The sequence below is a fragment of the Dipodomys merriami genome, unplaced genomic scaffold, assembly GCF_024711535.1.
Source record: "Dipodomys merriami isolate MVZ:Mamm:240054 unplaced genomic scaffold, mDipMer1.0.p SCAF_4, whole genome shotgun sequence".
NCBI lineage: Eukaryota > Metazoa > Chordata > Mammalia > Rodentia > Heteromyidae > Dipodomys > Dipodomys merriami.
The window spans coordinates 26,220,467-26,237,597 of record NW_027205603.1 but is presented as its reverse complement, the minus strand read 5'-3'; positions in this window follow the sequence as shown (position 1 = coordinate 26,237,597).

The window sequence follows — 17,131 nt, the reverse complement described above, 5'->3', positions numbered from 1 at the left end:
ATTTTGCCATCAATTCAAGCTAATTTTCAGTATCAGCTAATCAATAGGTCAGGAATCTTTGCATAATATTGTAAGGCTTCACAGAAGTACTTATGCCACATTCATGTGTCCTTATTGCCAATCTCAATTCAGCAAATACTGTAATTCATATATTTTTGTCATAAATCAAATAAATCTGAACTCTACATTCTCTTAAATATCAAGCAGAAAATAAAATGATTTACTCTTCACTTATTTCAGAAATGAAAACTTATATTTAGTGCAGGTGGTACATTTTCTAAGATAGGACAAAGGATATGTTAAGACACCATGCCACTTGATTAAATAAAATTCCTTCAAATAAACAATTTCACCAACAGTCAACAGATGTACATTTTCTAGAGGAATTTATGGAACCATCTGGTCTTGTAATTTCCAGCTGCCTACTTCACATTAAGTTTTATCTTTAAAGCATCAAGTAATTGTAAATACAGTATATTTTATGTACAAATATAAATATATTTAGGTTTACTCCCGACTTTCTTTTAAATAAATTGTGCTTATGTTTGTAAACTAATGAAAGTTTAATTTCTTCCATAAGAGACTAATTTTATTACCATCATATTTCACGACGCTATAGCTGTTTCACACTTAACTTCAAAGTATTGCTAAAGAAGTAAGATTTCAGCAACTCCTGTAAAGCTTTAATGAACCAATTAACTTGCAACGTACTCTCAGGTTTGTCTTTGAAAGTTGTTGCTATTTTTAATAGGACACCATAAGGACATTTTGTACTCTTCTTGGTTCTACTAGTACATAATATGAAAAGCTTGCTGAAACCAAGGTGAGAACAAACATTACAGCAGGGAAAAGGGCACTAACTAGCTCTGAGATGGTGTGAAATAAGAAACATTCAAAAAGTGATACACTAAGAGATCAAACTCTACTGACAAGGTCAACTACAAAGCATTCCCTTGCCAATACTCCTTTCATAAGCCCTAAGGATAATTCATCATACAAATGCAGGGTTTTTTTTTGCATGTTTGCAATCTACTATATCCTACAGGGAAATATTTTTATAGCAAAAGTAAGTAATGCTTTCTTAAGTTGTTTAAGTTAGGAAAATGTTTAAGTTAGGAAAATGGTCTTAAAACTAGAAATGTATATTTCCAACAGACATGGACCCTTGAATGCTAGTATCAAATTTAAATTCCCAGTATATTTAAATTTACCAACTTTGATAATTAGTGAAATTGAACTTGGACTATGCTCCCATGAAATGTAAAATACCAGTGAAAAGGACGTGAGCGCTCTGAAGATCATTAGGGGAAACCAAATGTGCAAAAACTAAAGGAGACATTGAAGGAATATAAATAAAAATAAAAAGACACAAAGAAGGCCCAGATAATGTTTAAAGGCACTAAGAAAACTATTAATAGTTGAAGCTTCCTTGGGTATGGTGGCTCATGATTATAATCCCAGCTAGTCAAGAGGCTGAAATCTGCCAGCCTGGGCAGGAAAGTCAGTAAGACTCTTATCTCCAGTTAACCAGTACAAAGCTGGAAATGTGGCTAACTTCACTGGTTAAGTGAAGAAGAAACATGGGTTGCATGGATTCTCTTATTTGCTGTAACTAGAAAGCTCCTATAAATTTAAATATAAATGCACTGGATGGTAAAATACAAAATATATACTTGGACATGATAAATTATGCAAGGATCTAGAAATTCATACAGTGAGACCAAAGTTGTAAAGTTCGTTTTTCAAAATAACGACTTGTACATCTCATTGTTGCAATGGGTCCATCTGTATCCCTAGTTAAATGATTTGTTTTTGCCCTTCCCCTCCACAAATTATACCAACGTCAAATACAATGAAAGCAGGGGTTATACCGTGGGGAAATGTATCTCATTTTCTTGATCCATTCATCTACTGGGGCATCTGGGCAGATTCCATATCTATTCACCTATTCAGAATAGTGCTGCAATGAACATGATTGTGCCTTCTTCAATAAATACTGTAGGAAAACTGGATGTCCATTTGCAGAAAACTGAAACTAGCTACTTATCTATTGCCTTGTACCAGCATCAGGTGCGACTCTGGTGTGACTTCCACATAAGGAAGTCTTGAGGATCCCAGTTCCACATGAAGGTATATTCTGAGGTAATGAGGATTAAAATTTCAATATAGGAATTTTGGGAGTATACAATTCAACTTCTAAAAACATATTTGTGGTGTTTAAGCCACAGTATCTATGGTACTTGATATACTGTAAATTGAAGAAGAAAATGAAATGTCAATAACAATGGAAAATATCAATTTTCTGTTGTGATCCTCTTCAAAAATTGCAAGAACCATGATATGCTGCCTTTCTGGATCAACCCACAAGTCAATCAACCCACAAATATTTATGGATTTTTGATTGTTGATCAAGTACTTGGTTTGAGTAACTGTATGAAAAAACAGTCAGCTACAGATACTTAATACAATGTATAGTTTAATCTAAAATATCTTACACAAAGCAATGAGAACAGTTAACCATGGACTTTGAACCCAACCAACGCCTTTTTCTTTTTCTTTTTAAAATTTGTATTTATTTTTGTTGCGAAAATACTGTACAGAGGGATTATAATTACGTGGGCAAGATAATGAGTACATTTCTTATCAAGCATTGTAGCCTCCTCCTTTGTTTCCCTTTCCCATCCCTTCCCATCCTCCCCTTGCACCCTCTACCCAATCCTCCCCGCCAAAGTTGTAAAGATGTAAAGTTTGTTTTCGATATAACAACTTGTACTTCTCATTGTTGCAACAGGTCCACCTGTATCCTTGTTTAAAGGACTTGTTTTTCCCCTTCCCCTCCACAAATTATACCGACATCAAATACAGTGAAAGCAGGGGTTATACTGTGGGGGAGGGACATACAAAGCAACAAAGAAATAATCTTATAAATGCATTAGAAACAATCACATGAAAGAAAAAAAAATTGAATACATATCTTAGGGTTCATTTCCCTAACATCACCTTATCTGACCTTTTCTGCTTGACTCAGACATATACTAGATATTGCAAATAAGGGAAACTATGGAACCAATGTTTCTTTGGGCTTGGCTTACTTCACTTAATATAATTTTTTCCAAGTCTTTCCATTTCCTAACAAATGGGCCAATGTCATTCTTTCTGATGGAGGCATAGAATTCCATTGTGTATATATACCACATTTTCTTGATCCCTTCATCTATTCAGGGGCACCTAGGTTGGTTCCATATCTTAGCTATAGTAAATAATGCTGCAATAAACATAGTTGTGCTGGTAGCTTTAGTGTGGTGTTGTTTGTAAACATTTGGGTAAATGCCCAAAAGTGGGATTGATGCGTCATAGGGGAGCTCTATGTGTAGTCTTTTGAGAAACCTCCATACTACTTTCCAAAGTGCCAACCCCTTTTTCTTTATAAGTAAATTAGCTGAGGTATTTGTTAGAAAGAAAGCTTAATAATATAGAGTTTTTGTTGAGAGGTACGGTCACAGCTATTACTACATGTGACATTGTGGAAAAACCTTTGAATGTGGTTTATAGAAGAGTTAGAAAAAATTTGGAAGATGAAGGTTAAAAATAAGCCTATAATGCTATAAGCTTGAACTGGTGATTCTGGTGAAGGTTTCTAAAACCAGAATGCTGGTATGAATGTAGTAAGCAAAGATGGTTCTGAAAAGGCTTCGGACAGAAACAAGTACTCTCCTGGGAATTAGATTAAGGTTGTATTGGGAGTTAGACTGAAAACTAGGCTAAGTTGTGATTCATTTGTCAGTGTTTTGTCCATGACCAGAGACATTGTGTGAAAGTGAACTTAAAGCTGATGGAATTTTTTATCTCATGAAGGAGACTGCAAGGCAATGTAACATTCTAAAACTGGTATGGGTTTTATTATTGCTTTCAGTCATGTTTATAGAGCTAATATGGAGAAAAAAGAACAAAACAAAGATCTATGAATATTTGCTGAGTGAGCTACATGTGAAAGAGCTGTGTATTAGTGTTACAGATAATCAGCATCTTTTTCATCATCTCAGTCATGAAAGTAAGTAATACTGATAACTGTAGAGAATGCTGAAAGGGCTGTGAATTTCCATCTGACTTGCTCTCAGCAGTTTAAGAGGCTTCCAGAAGGCAGTAGCTTGTTACTTGTTATTCAGGAGAATCAACTGGATATGTCAGAAAATGCTGTACAGGGAAATACCTGGTTTAGCTCAGTGAGAACATAGATTTCCATTGGCAGATTAACGATAATAAGCAGTAAATGACATTATTATTTCTACTGTTAACATGAGGGGGAAAAGCAGAGACTATTAAACATCATTGTCCAAAGTTCTATGAGATATGAAGCTTAACAATTTGATTCAGAAGTTCAATGTCTTAGCACCATGTTAAAATGTAGACTGAGAAAAAGAGGAGTGACAATACAAATGCATACATTTATGGCTTATGCAACTTTGGAAGTTCACAGTGGCATTTTGTATTAATCGAATAAATGGATGGCTGGGTCAAAGGCCAAAGGTATAAGAGGATGACTTGAGTTTAGACTGGCTTGAAAGATTTGTCAAATTTCTCTATGATTTGGGGCACAAAACAGAGCAGAGTGTTTCAATTTACCTACACAAGCTGTGGATAAAGCCACAAAGACACAGCCATAAGTTAGTTAGCATTCATTTTCAAGAAGCACAGGGTATGTGTGTATATGTGTGTGTGTGTGTGTGTGTGTGTGTGTGTGTATTTGTCTTTTTCAGAGATTAACCCCTACTTCTACAGGTGCCATTAATCTGCCAGTGGCCGATAAATCTTTCTGTTTTGCTTTTTTTCCTCCATATTCATTCTATAAATTTGACTGAAAGAAACCAATAATAACCAAAATTTGACTGAAAGAAACCAATAATAACCAGTTATCACTTCTAGAATGCTCCATTGCCTTGCAGTCTCCCTCATGAGATAAAAGAGTCCATAAACTTTAAGCTCACTTTTACACAATTTCTTTGGATATGGACAAAACGTGGCCAAATTAATTATAATTTAGCCTAATTTTCAGTCTAACTCCCAAACCTAATCCAATTCACAGGATAGTATTCATTTTTATCTGAAACCTCTTCAGAGAAATCTTTGCTTACTATCAACATTCTGGTTTTAGAAACCCTCACCAGAATCACCAGTTCAAGGGTATAGCATTATAGGCTTATTTTACTTTGATCTTCCAAAAGTCAATATATACTGAACAGTAGCTTTTCTCTGCCTTTTCTCCTTTTCACATAAAGACTGAAGATGAGATTTCTTGTTTATTTGAAATGCTCTGTAAAATTTCAAAATCAGGAACCATGTTCTGTTGTTTTTCTTTCTTTCTTTTTTCTCTTTCTTTCTTTCTCTTTCTTTCTTTCTTCCTTCCTTCCTTCCTTCCTTCCTTCCTTCCTTCCTTCCTTTCTTTCTTTCTATCTTTCTGTCTTCCTTTCTTCCTTTCTTTCTTTCTTTCTTTCTTTCTTTCTTTCTTTCTTTCTTTCTTTCTTTCTTTCTTTCTTTCTCTTTCTTTCTTTCTTTCTTTCTTTCTTTCTTTCTTTCTTTCTTTCTCTCTCTCTCTTTCTTTCTTTCTTCTTTCTTTCTTTCTTTCTTTCTTTCTTTCTCTCTCTCTCTCTCTCTCTCTTTCTTTCTTTCTTTCTTTCTTTCTCTCTTTCTTTCTTTCCTTTCTTTCTTTGTTTCTTTCTCTCTTTCTTTCTCTCTTTCTCTCTTTCTTTCTTTCTTTCTTTCTTTCTTTCTTTCTTTCTTTCTTTCTTTCTTTCTTTCTTTCTTTCTTTCTTTCTTTCTTTCTTTCTTTCTTTCTTTCTTTCTTTCTTTCTTTCCTTTCCTTTCCCCCTTTCTCTCTTTCCCCTCTCTCTCATCAGAAGTGAGGTTTCAACTCAGGACCTTGCTTTACTGGGCAGGTAGGTGCTCTACTACTTGAGCCATGCTGTTTTAGTTACTTTGTGACAGAATTTGTGCTTTTGCCTAGGGATGAGCTCAAGCCATTTTTCTCCTACTTATGATTCCACCATAGCTTCACTTATAAACCTGAATCATTGTATCCAGCATGTTAATTGAAGCAGATTTTCACTAATTTTTTGCCTGGGCAGCCATTCAGTCTTGATGTCTCTGGTCCTCTGCCTCCTGTATAACTAGGATTACAGATATTCATCAATATACCTAGTCTTATTCATTATTCATTTCATGAATTTCATCTCATTTATTTTATTTTTATGACTCATCCATAAATTCTCCACAAAATTTATTTTTTTAACTGTATTTTTTTGTCTTTTCTTTTTTGGTACTGGGGATCGAACCCAGGACGTTGCACTTGCTAGGCAAGCGCTTTGCCACTGAGCTACATCCCAGCCCTCCACAAAATTTATTGATGAAACAATGTACTATTTAGAAATAAGAAATACATCATTAGATGTTGAAATTTTCATCAATTATACCTACCTTTAAATTTTTATTTACTTTTTTCTAAATTCCCACAAATATTTATGGATTTTTGATTGCTGATAAAGTACTTGTTTGGTCCGAGTAAACATGAAAAAATATTCAGCTACAAATACTTAATACAATATATAGTTTCATCTAGAATATCTTGACTGTACTATAAGAAAAGTGTGAAGGAACATTTTTCAATGGTGTGTCTTGGACACAAGGTCACTGTCAAATCTGCTCAAAGAACATTTTCATTGCCACAATCTTATGTCGTACCAAGTTCTCATCCCAAGAATTTGGTATTTTTTTGCTCATCCAGAATCTCCCACCCGAACCAAGCTGTACCATTGAAGTACTTCAGGCTTTTCAGTGACAACCTTCATAATGAAATTTATGTTTCCAGAATTCAGTGATGGCAGTAGACAGAGAAATCATAATTAACTTGTATTTGTATAAGAATCTTTGGTGTACTTGTTTTTTGTATTTTGTATTTTTTTAACAAACATATAAACCTTTTTTTTTTTTTGCCAGTCCTGGGTATTGCATTCAGGGCCTGAGAACTGACCCTAGACTGATTTTGCTCAAGGCTAGCACTCTATCACTTGATCCATGGCTTTTTCTGTGTATGTGGTACTGAGGAATCAAACCCAGGGCTTCGTGCATGCTAGGTTAGCACTGTACCACTAAGCCACATTCCCAGCCCAAAACCTGTTATTTTTAAAGACAAACAAAAAGGCACAAAAGCTGTAAGTAGATATAAAAAAGAAAATTACTAACAACCCCAGTCAATATTCTAGTTAGATCATTGTTATCATTTGAGGATATTTTAATTTCAATTGACAAGTCAATATTGAATAATGTAATATTTTTCTAATAGAGTTTTATTTATTGTGTTATTTAAAATATTATGCATTTCATATACATAATCTAGCATAAGAATTATTTCAGTTACATACATAGAAGTATTTAGCTTATATAGGATGGTTATAATAGAAGTTGTGTTTACTTCCTTTTTATTGAAAATAACTTGGTACTTGTCCACCACAAAAAGTTGTAATTTCTTTCTGTCCGCCAATCCTTGCTGCCACTATAACACTTAAATTCTATTTTATAGATTGCAGATGGTGTAAAGTTGTTAGCATGTTTCATTTTTTATGGTCTGATTTTTTTCCATCAATACTAAGTCTTTTTAAGTCTTATACAAAGTAAGTTTAGTGTCCAGGAAGGTAGATTCTTATTTTCATTTTCAACATGCCTTGGTTTATGCTCTTTCTATTTTGAGATGAAAGTTTAGAAATTTTAAAGTTCATAGTTATTTGCACAATGTTTTTCATATCATGCTCATTTTTTATTGTGAAATAAAAACCACAGGACATAAAAGTTACCATCTTTAATCTTTCTGAAATATGTGTTTACATATCATGCAATAGCAAATCAACTACCATCATCACCACGACCAAATCTCTAGGTGGTATCAGTGTGTATAATGAGGCATTTTATGGAATCACCAAATTTTGAGAATTCTACCCCCCACACCCCTTCTCTCTTTTTTGTGTTGTGTCAAGACTCATATGCATTAAATGCATCCTAAGATTCTGTACCATCTTTACTTTCTCTTTCTGTCTTTTTCTTCTCTCTCTTCTTTCCTTCCTTGCTTTCTTATTTTTCTTGACCTTTTTCTATAGTTTTATGCAAGTACTGAGGCTTCAAATTGGGGTCTTAATGTTGTCCCTCCACTATTTTTACTTGAGTAGCATTCTACCATTTGAACTACAGCTGCACTTCCAGCTTTTTGCTGGTTAATTGAAGGTAAATGTACCATGGATTCCTTGCCTGGTCTGGCTTTGAATCAGTCTTCAGATCTCAGTGTCTGAGTAGATAGAATTCCAGATTTGCAACATCAGCTCTGAATCATACTTGTGGTGGGTCCTCTGTAGTTTTTTGCAGATGGCTTTGTTTCCTACCTGATATTGTGAGAAAGAGGTTTACACTCATACATATCCCCCTGTCTGTGACTCAGGGCTTTCAATATGTGAAGATGTCCAGAGCAGGACCTCTCCATTCTCTGTGGCTCAGTTCTAGCTGTCTGCTCTCTCAGTTATATACATACTCCTTATGGCCATTAAATAAGTAATCTTTTTTATTGTGAAAATACTGTACAGAGGGATTACAATTCCACGGGCAAGGTAATGAATACATTTCTTGTCAAGCATTGTTGCTTCCTCCTTTGTTTCCCCTTACTATCCCTTCCCATCTCCATCCCCCCTCCATTTCCCCTCCCCCCCAACCCCCCCAGTGCCAAAGTTGTAAAGTTCATTTTTGCCTGGCACTGGTGACTTATGTTTGTAATCCTAGCTACTCAGGAGATTGAGATCAAGTTTCTAAGCCAAACTGGATGGAAAAGTCTCAAGGTTCTATCTCCATAGGGGAGCTCTATGATTATCTAAGATATCAAACCAACCCATATGTCCCTCAGTAAATGAATGGATCAAGAAAATATCACACACACACACACACACACACACACACACACACACACATATATACACACACACACACACACACACACCAGATTTCTATGCTTCCATCATAAAGAAAGACACCACCACATCTGTAAGGAAATAAAAAGACTTGGAAAACATCATATTAGGTGAAGTACGCCAGACCCAAAGACACATAGGTCCCATGGTTTCTCTTATATGCAATAATTAGTATAAGTCTAGGATTAATCATAATGGATGAGCAGAATAGCTCAATAGCTATGTAAACATGATCATATAAGATGATGTTAAGTGAAAATGAACTCCAAGACATGGACACAAGAGGTTTTTCTTTGTTGTTGTTTTTTTAATGTACTATGTGATTTCTTGTTTCTTTTTATGTTCTTCCTTCTATGGTATATCTCCGGTTGTCACTGTATTTGATTTTGGTACCCTGATATTATATAAAAATTTATTTGAATTAGGGAAGGGAAGGAGACAACAGAATGGTGAGACAAAGGACAAGTGAGGAACCAATGCAACAGAGATATTCACAAGACAATTTGTTGGAAATGATATGTACAACTTTGGGGGGAGGAGGGAAAGTAGGAGAAAAATGAAGGAAGGGGTAATAAGTTTGACAAGAAATGTATGTATTACCTTACTTATGTAATTGTAACCCCTATGTACATCACCTTGACAAACAAAAAATGAAAAAAGATTCTATCTCCAAAATAACCAGCTAAAACCAGGATTGGAGGTATGGTTCAAGTTGTAGAGCACCAGCTGACCAAACAAGCACAAAGCCTTGAATTGAAACCCCATACTAATAGAGAGAATCAGAGACAGAGAAAGAGACAGAGAGAATAATTTAGATAAGGATGTAGAATCTCATTCCACACCATGCTGTTATGGATGCTTCTTTCCAGCAAGTCCACAGGAGTATGTGCCCAGTGTATGTGCCAAAGTCTCTAAAGAAACACTCTGCCCAAGACCAATATCCTGGATGGATATACAAAGTCTTAAGTGAGCTGGTTAGTAGGTTTCAATAGAAATGCACCATTGCATTAGGCTACTTATTATAGATTTGCTTCAAATCCACAATTGGGGACTTCTTACATAAAAGATAAACTACTAGAAATGGAACAAAGACTGATCCTATATGGTGTCTGTATATTTCATTTTACCCTGGAACAACATATCTGGTGGTGTTGGGTCATAACTTTTTCTCTACAAAGGCAAGATTATTACTGATGCTATTGTTAACTTTTTCCATCACAAGATGGATGCTGACTTCTAAAAAATTTTAATGTAATGGTGCTGTACGGAGGGGTTATAGTTACATAAATAAGGTAATAAGTACATTTCTTTTCAAATATTGTTACCCACTCATTTTTCTTCCACTATCTCTTCCGTCCCCCCTCCATGTTGTAAAGCTCACTTTCAACATAGATTTTTGTATCATTATTACTTTGGGTCATCCTTTTTCCTTGTCCTTGTTTCACCACTTTCTTATTCCCCTTCCTTTTCCCAAATCAGATAAACAAGACACAGGGTACCAGAATCAAAGACAGTGATTACCAGGGGTAACCGAAAGGAAAAAGAAAAAAGAAATTAAAAATAAAAGAACTTGATACAGTACATTGACCACTACAAAGTCAACAACCAAAAAAAGACCTGTTGTTTCCATGTTGTGGAGTTCATTTCAATTAACATCATTTTATATGCTCATATGTACATAGCTCTTGAGCTATTGTGATCCTCTGCCAGGACTATCCTAGACATATAATAATTATTACAAATTAGGGAAACCATGGAGCCTATGTTTCTTTTGGTCTGGCTTACTTCACTTAATATTATGTTTTCCAAGTCTTTCCATTTACTTATGAATGGGAGATGTCTTTCTTTCTGACAAAAGCATAGAATTCCATTTTGTATATATACCACATTTTCTTGATCCATTCATCTACTGAGGAGCCTTTGAGTTCGTACTATATTTTAACTAGGGTAAATAATACTGCAATGAACATGGTTGTGATGGTAGTTTTAGTATGACCTTGTTTGTGTTCATTTGGGCAAATGCCCAGAAGTGGGATTGTTGAGTCATAGGGAAGCTTTATGTTGAGTCTTTTGAGGAATCTCCATACTGCTTTCCAGTGTGTTTAAACAAGTTTACACTCCCACCAACAGTGTAGTACTGTTCCATTTTGGCCACATCCTCATCAACATCTATTGTTTTTAGGTTTCTTCATAATTTATTCTAATTGTGGTAAGGTGGAATCTCAATGTTTTGATTAGCTTTTCTTTTATGACCAGAGATATTTAGCATTTCTTCATGTGTCCATGGCCATTCTTATTTCCTCTGTGTCTTTTTTATTGTTATTGGTGGTGGTCATGGGGCTTGAACTCTGGGTCTGAGCACTGTCTCTCAGCTCTTCAGCTCAAGGTGAGCACTCTACCGCTTGAGCCACAGAGATACTTGTGGTTTTCTCTGCTTATCTGGTGCTGAGGAATTGAATCCAGGGCCTCATGCATGCAAGGCAAGCACTGTACCCCTAAGTCACCTTCCCAGACGTTCCTCTGTGTCGTGTATATATGTTTATATGATTTGGGGAAGAGAAGAATAACAAAATGGTGAGACAAAGAACAAAGGGTGAACCAATGCAACAGCAATACTCACAAGACACTATGTTGGAAATGTACTTTACAACTTGGGGGAGAGAGTAAGGGGAAGGGAAAGTGGGAGAAAAATGAGAGAGGAGGTAACAATGTTTGACAAGAAATGTACTCATTATCTTACTTATGTAACTGTAATCCTTCTGTACAACACCTTTACAATAAAATTAAATTTTTTTACAGATTTCTTTACTTTTTATCTCAGTACCCCACTAAAGACCTATTGATTTCATTTTAGGCTCTTGCCAATCATATCAAACTTTTATTCAAACGCAAACCTTATAATTGGAAGTTCAATTGACCATTTTTCAGTTTTACATAAATCTATAGTGAGAATTTTGATTTGTCTTGTAATCATCTCAGCTGCACTAAGTGTACCATTACTTGCTACCATTAATTTCCAATCAAAAAGCTCAACATTCCTCAATCAATATTCATAATCTACTGAAGATGAAGTTTCACTTTTTCCCCAATATGCTCATTTTTCCAGCATTCCCCCATTCCCCTCTGTCTCCTTTGCTTATTTTTCTTTGGTGTTACTGGTGTTTGAACTTAAAGCATTATACCTACAAGGCAAATTGTAGGCTCAACCACAATTTGAGTTGAGTCACATATATAGCCCTTTAGGCTATACTAATTTTGAGATAGCATCTCACTTTTTGCCTGGGATGGGATGGATTTTGATATTTCTATTATGATTACTGATATTGCTGTATTGACCAATAAATATCATCATGCCCAACATTTGCTATCAAGGTGGAGTCTCATAAACATTTCATGTGAGGCTGGCCTTGACCCACAGTCTTCCATCTTGTTTATAAATTAAGCCTTTACTTCAATATTTGGTTCATAAGTTATAATTTGTTCAACTTGATAAATCTTACTATCTTGATTCACAATGTGCTGAATTTTGGATTTTTTAAAATTTAATTTAATTTTATTTGAGAACATACTGTACAGAGGGGTTACAATTACATTGGCAGGATAATGCATACATTTCTTACCAAGCATTGCAGCCTCCTCCTTTGTTTACCCTTCACCTCCCTTCCCAGCCTCCCCCCTTGAATTTTGGATTTTTAACAAAAAAAAAGAACTATTGCAATACCTACCATGTCTTTTGTCTTTTCTCTTTCATTTTCTTTTTCTCTTTCTTTTGAGATAATTTTCCTGACTGGCTTCTGCCATTACATTGTCTAAAACACAAATCTGATCATGCTTAAAATGCCACACAGCTGTGCACGGGTGGGAAACAGTCTGGTAGTGGTTAGGAACAGGGTATTTTTCTTTTTTTACATCCTGATTTGCATCCTAATTTGCATCCCAGCTGAGCAATTTAGCAAGTACATGCTGTGGGCATGTTAACGACCTTCTAAACCTCAACATCTTCATCTAAAATGCAAGGCTGAAGTGTCACCTCACACTGCAGGGCAGGTGGAGCGCCATCGTGCCACAGCATGCTCTCCAGTCCTGAGACCCTTGTGTGACACACAACAGATATTAACCATATGGAAACAGAAGTGGACAGAGGCCTGAGTCCTCAGCCAAACTTCTGGATTCGTTGCTGCCTCAGGCACAAGATACTACTTTCCTGTTTACTTATGATTTGGGGGGCATTATTCATCAATTTTCTTTTTTTATGTTTTTTATTGTAAAAAAAATACTGTACAGAGGGGTTATATTATATGAGTAAGGTAATGAGTACATTTCCTATCGAGCATTGTTACCTCCTTTTTTCCCCCTACCATCCCTTCCCTCCCCAAGTCCTCAACTCCTCCCTTTACCCCACCTCAAATTGTAAATTTCCTTTTCAACAGTGTCTTGTACATCTCATTGTTACAATGGGTCAACCTGCATCTTTATTTCAGCATTTTGTTATTTCCCTTTGCTCCCAAATTCAGAAAAAAAATGTATATACAAGATGAAGGGCACAGGCATCAAATACAGTAAAAACAGGGACTATATTGTGGGGGAAAACCTACACAAAAAACAAAAAAAATCACATAGTATATTTTCAATACGTTAAAAACAATAGCAAGAAAGAAAAAAACACTCGGCTTCCTATCTTGGGGTGCATTTCACTTAACATCAGTTTATCTGGTCAAATGTACATAGCTTTTGACCTTTTCTGCTTGTCCTAGACTTATGCTAGTTATTGCTAATAACGGAAACCATAGGGCCTATTTCCTTTGGGCCTATAATTTTTTTCCAAGTCTTTCCATTTCCTAACAAATGGGACAATGTCATTCTTTGTGATAGAGTCATAGAATTGCATTCCATAAATATACCACATTTTCTTGATCCATTCATCTACTGAGGGGCATCTGGGTTGGATACATATCTTAACTATAGTAAATAATGCTGCAATAAACATAGTTGTGCTGGTAACATTAGGATAGCCTTGTTTGTGATTGTTTGCATAAATGCTCAAAAGTGGGATTGCTGGGTCATAGGGGAGCTCTATGTGGAGTCTTTTGAGGAACCTCTGTACTGCTTTCCAAAGAGGTTCAACAAGTTTACACTCCCACCAACAATGCCACATCCCCTCCAGCATCTGTTGTTTATTAGAGTTCTTAATTATAGCAATTCTAACTGGGTGAGGTGGAATCTCAGTGTTGTTTTGATTTGCATTTCTTTCATGACTAGAGAAGTTGAGCATTTCTTCATAGGTCTATTGGCCATTCTTATTTCTTCTTCAGAGAATTTCTCTCTTTAAATTCTTAGCCCACTTGTTCATGGGGAAGTAGTTTCCTTGAGGATAAATTGTTCGGGATTTAGGTTTTGTGTTCTAAGTATATTTTAGATATGAGACCTTTGTCCATTGTATGGCTAGTAAAGATATTCTTCCAATTTATAGGCTTTCTATTGATCTAGCTAGCTATGTCCTTTGCCGTGCATGCATAGGTCTGCAGTTTCATGCAATCCCATTTGTCCAACCTTTCTTTGATTTGTTGTGTTTCTGGGTCTTTATTAAGAAAATTTCAAACTGTGCCAAGCAGCCCTAGAGAATCTCCTGTTCCTTTCTGTAATGTTTTCAGGATGTCTGCTTTTATGTTGAGATATTTGACCCATTTGGCATTGATTCTGTTGCAAAGTGATATATAAAGATCTAGCTTTAGTTTTCTACAGGCGTTTAACCAATTTTGCCAGCACCATTTACTAAAGAGGTTGTCTTTCTTCCCTTGTATTTTTTTAGCTCCCTTATCAAAGTAGGTTTATGGGTTCATTTCTGGGTTTTCAGTTCCATTCCACTGGTCCTCAGGTATGTTCTGTGCCAGTGCCAAGCGTTAATGATTACTAAGGCTTTGTAGCAGAGTTTGAAATTTAGTATTGATATTACTCCAGCACTATTCTTTCTGCTAAGTATTGTTTTTGATCTTTGATGTCTTTTATTGTTCCATATGAATTTTTGGGTTGCTTCTTCTATTTCATTGAAGAATGAGGATGGAATATTGATAGGTATAGCATTGAATTTGTAGATAGCCTTTACAGCATTGCCATTTTCACAATATTAATCCTCCCAATCCAGGAGCATGGGAAATTTTTCCACTTCCTAAGTTCTGCTTTGATTTCCTTTTTTATGTTTTTAAAGTTTTCATTGTACAGGTCCTTCACTTCACAGTTACCACCTGGGTATTTTATTTTTTGTAGTGCTATTACAAAAGGAGTTGCTTTCCTGATTTCAGCTGCACTCTTCTCACTGTTGGCATAAAGAAAAGCCATTGATTTTTGAGGGTTCATTTTATACCCTGCTACTTTGCCAAAGTTTCGATTCAGCTCGAGTAATTTGGGAGTGGAATCCATGGGATTCTTTAAAAAGAAGATCATGTCATCTGCAAAGAGGGAGAGTTTTACTTCATCCTTCCGTATTTGGATCCCCTTTATGTTTGCATCTTTTCTTACTGCTGTAGCTAGGCATTCTAATACTAAATTGAAGAGAAAATGGAGAGAGTGGACATCCTCTCTTGTTCCTGACTTTAGAGGAAATGGCTTTAGTTTTTCGCCATTAAGTATAATGCTGGCTGTAGTTTTATCATATACAGCCTTTATTGTACTGAGGAATATTCCATGGATTCCTAGTTTTTCCAGTGCTTTAATCATAAAGGGGTGTTGAATCTTGTCAAATGCCTTTTTTTCATCTATTGAGATAATCATCTTATCCTTGCTCTGCTTGATATAATGAAATGTATTCATTGACTTGTGTATATTGAACCAGTTTTGTATCCCTGAAATGAATCCTGTTTGATTGTGCTGTATTATTGTTTTTTTTTGTTTTGTTTTTTTAAATATTATTTTATTTTATTTGAGAACATACTGTACAGAGGGGCTACAATTACATGGGCAGGATAATGCATATATTTCTTACCAAGCATTGCAGCCTCCTCCTTTGTTTACCCTTCACCTCCCTTCCCAGCCTCCCCCCTCCCCCCACCCAATTATACCCCCCCCCACCGACATTGTAAAGCTGGTTTTGACATGACATTTTGTACTTCTTATTGTTGCAACAGGTCCACCTGAATCCTTAAACGACTTGTTTGCCCCCATCTCCTCCAAATATTATACTGACATCAAATATAGTGAAAGCGGGGTTACACTGTGGGGGAGGGACATACAAAGCAACAAAGAAATAATCTTATAAATGCGTTAGAAACACATGCATGAAAGAAACGAAAACATTAAAATACATATTTAAGGGTTCATTTTCCTAACATCACATTATCTGACCTTTTCTGCTTGACTCATACCTATACTAGATATTGCAAATAAGGGAAACCATGGGACCTATGCTTCTTTGGGCTTGGCTTACTTCACTTAAAATAATTTTTTCCAAGCCTTTCCATTTCCTAACAAATGGGGAAATGTCATTCTTTCTGATGGAGGCATAGAATTCCATTGTGTATATATACCACATTTTCTTGATCCATTCATCTACTGAGGGGCATCTGGGTTGGTTCCATATCTTAGCTATGGTAAATAATGCTGCAATAAACATAGTTGTGCTGGTAGCTTTAGTGTGGTCTTGTTTGTAAACATTTGGGTAAATGCCCAAAAGTGGGATTGCTGGATCATAGGGGAGATCTATGTGAAGTCTTTTGAGGAACCTCCATACTGCTTTCCAAAGTGGTTGAACAAGTTTACATTCCCACCAACAATGAAGTAAGGTTCCTTTCTGTCCACATCCCCTCCAGCATCTGTTGTTGTTAGAGTTCTTGATTTTTGCTGTTCTAACTGGAGTGAGGTGATATCTCAATGTTGTTTTGATTTGCTTTTCTTTTATGGCTAGGGATGTTGAACATTTCTTCATGTGTCTATTGGCCATCCTTCTTTCTTCTTCAGAGAAGCTTCTCTTTAAGTCTTTCGCCCACTTATTTATTGGGCAGTTGTTTCTTTGAGGATTTGTTGTTGGGTGGTTTAATTTTTTGAGTTCCAAGTATATTTTAGATATGAGACCCTTGTCCGTTGTATGGCTAGTAAAGATCTTCTCCCAATCGGTGGGCTTTCTATTGATCTTGCTAGCT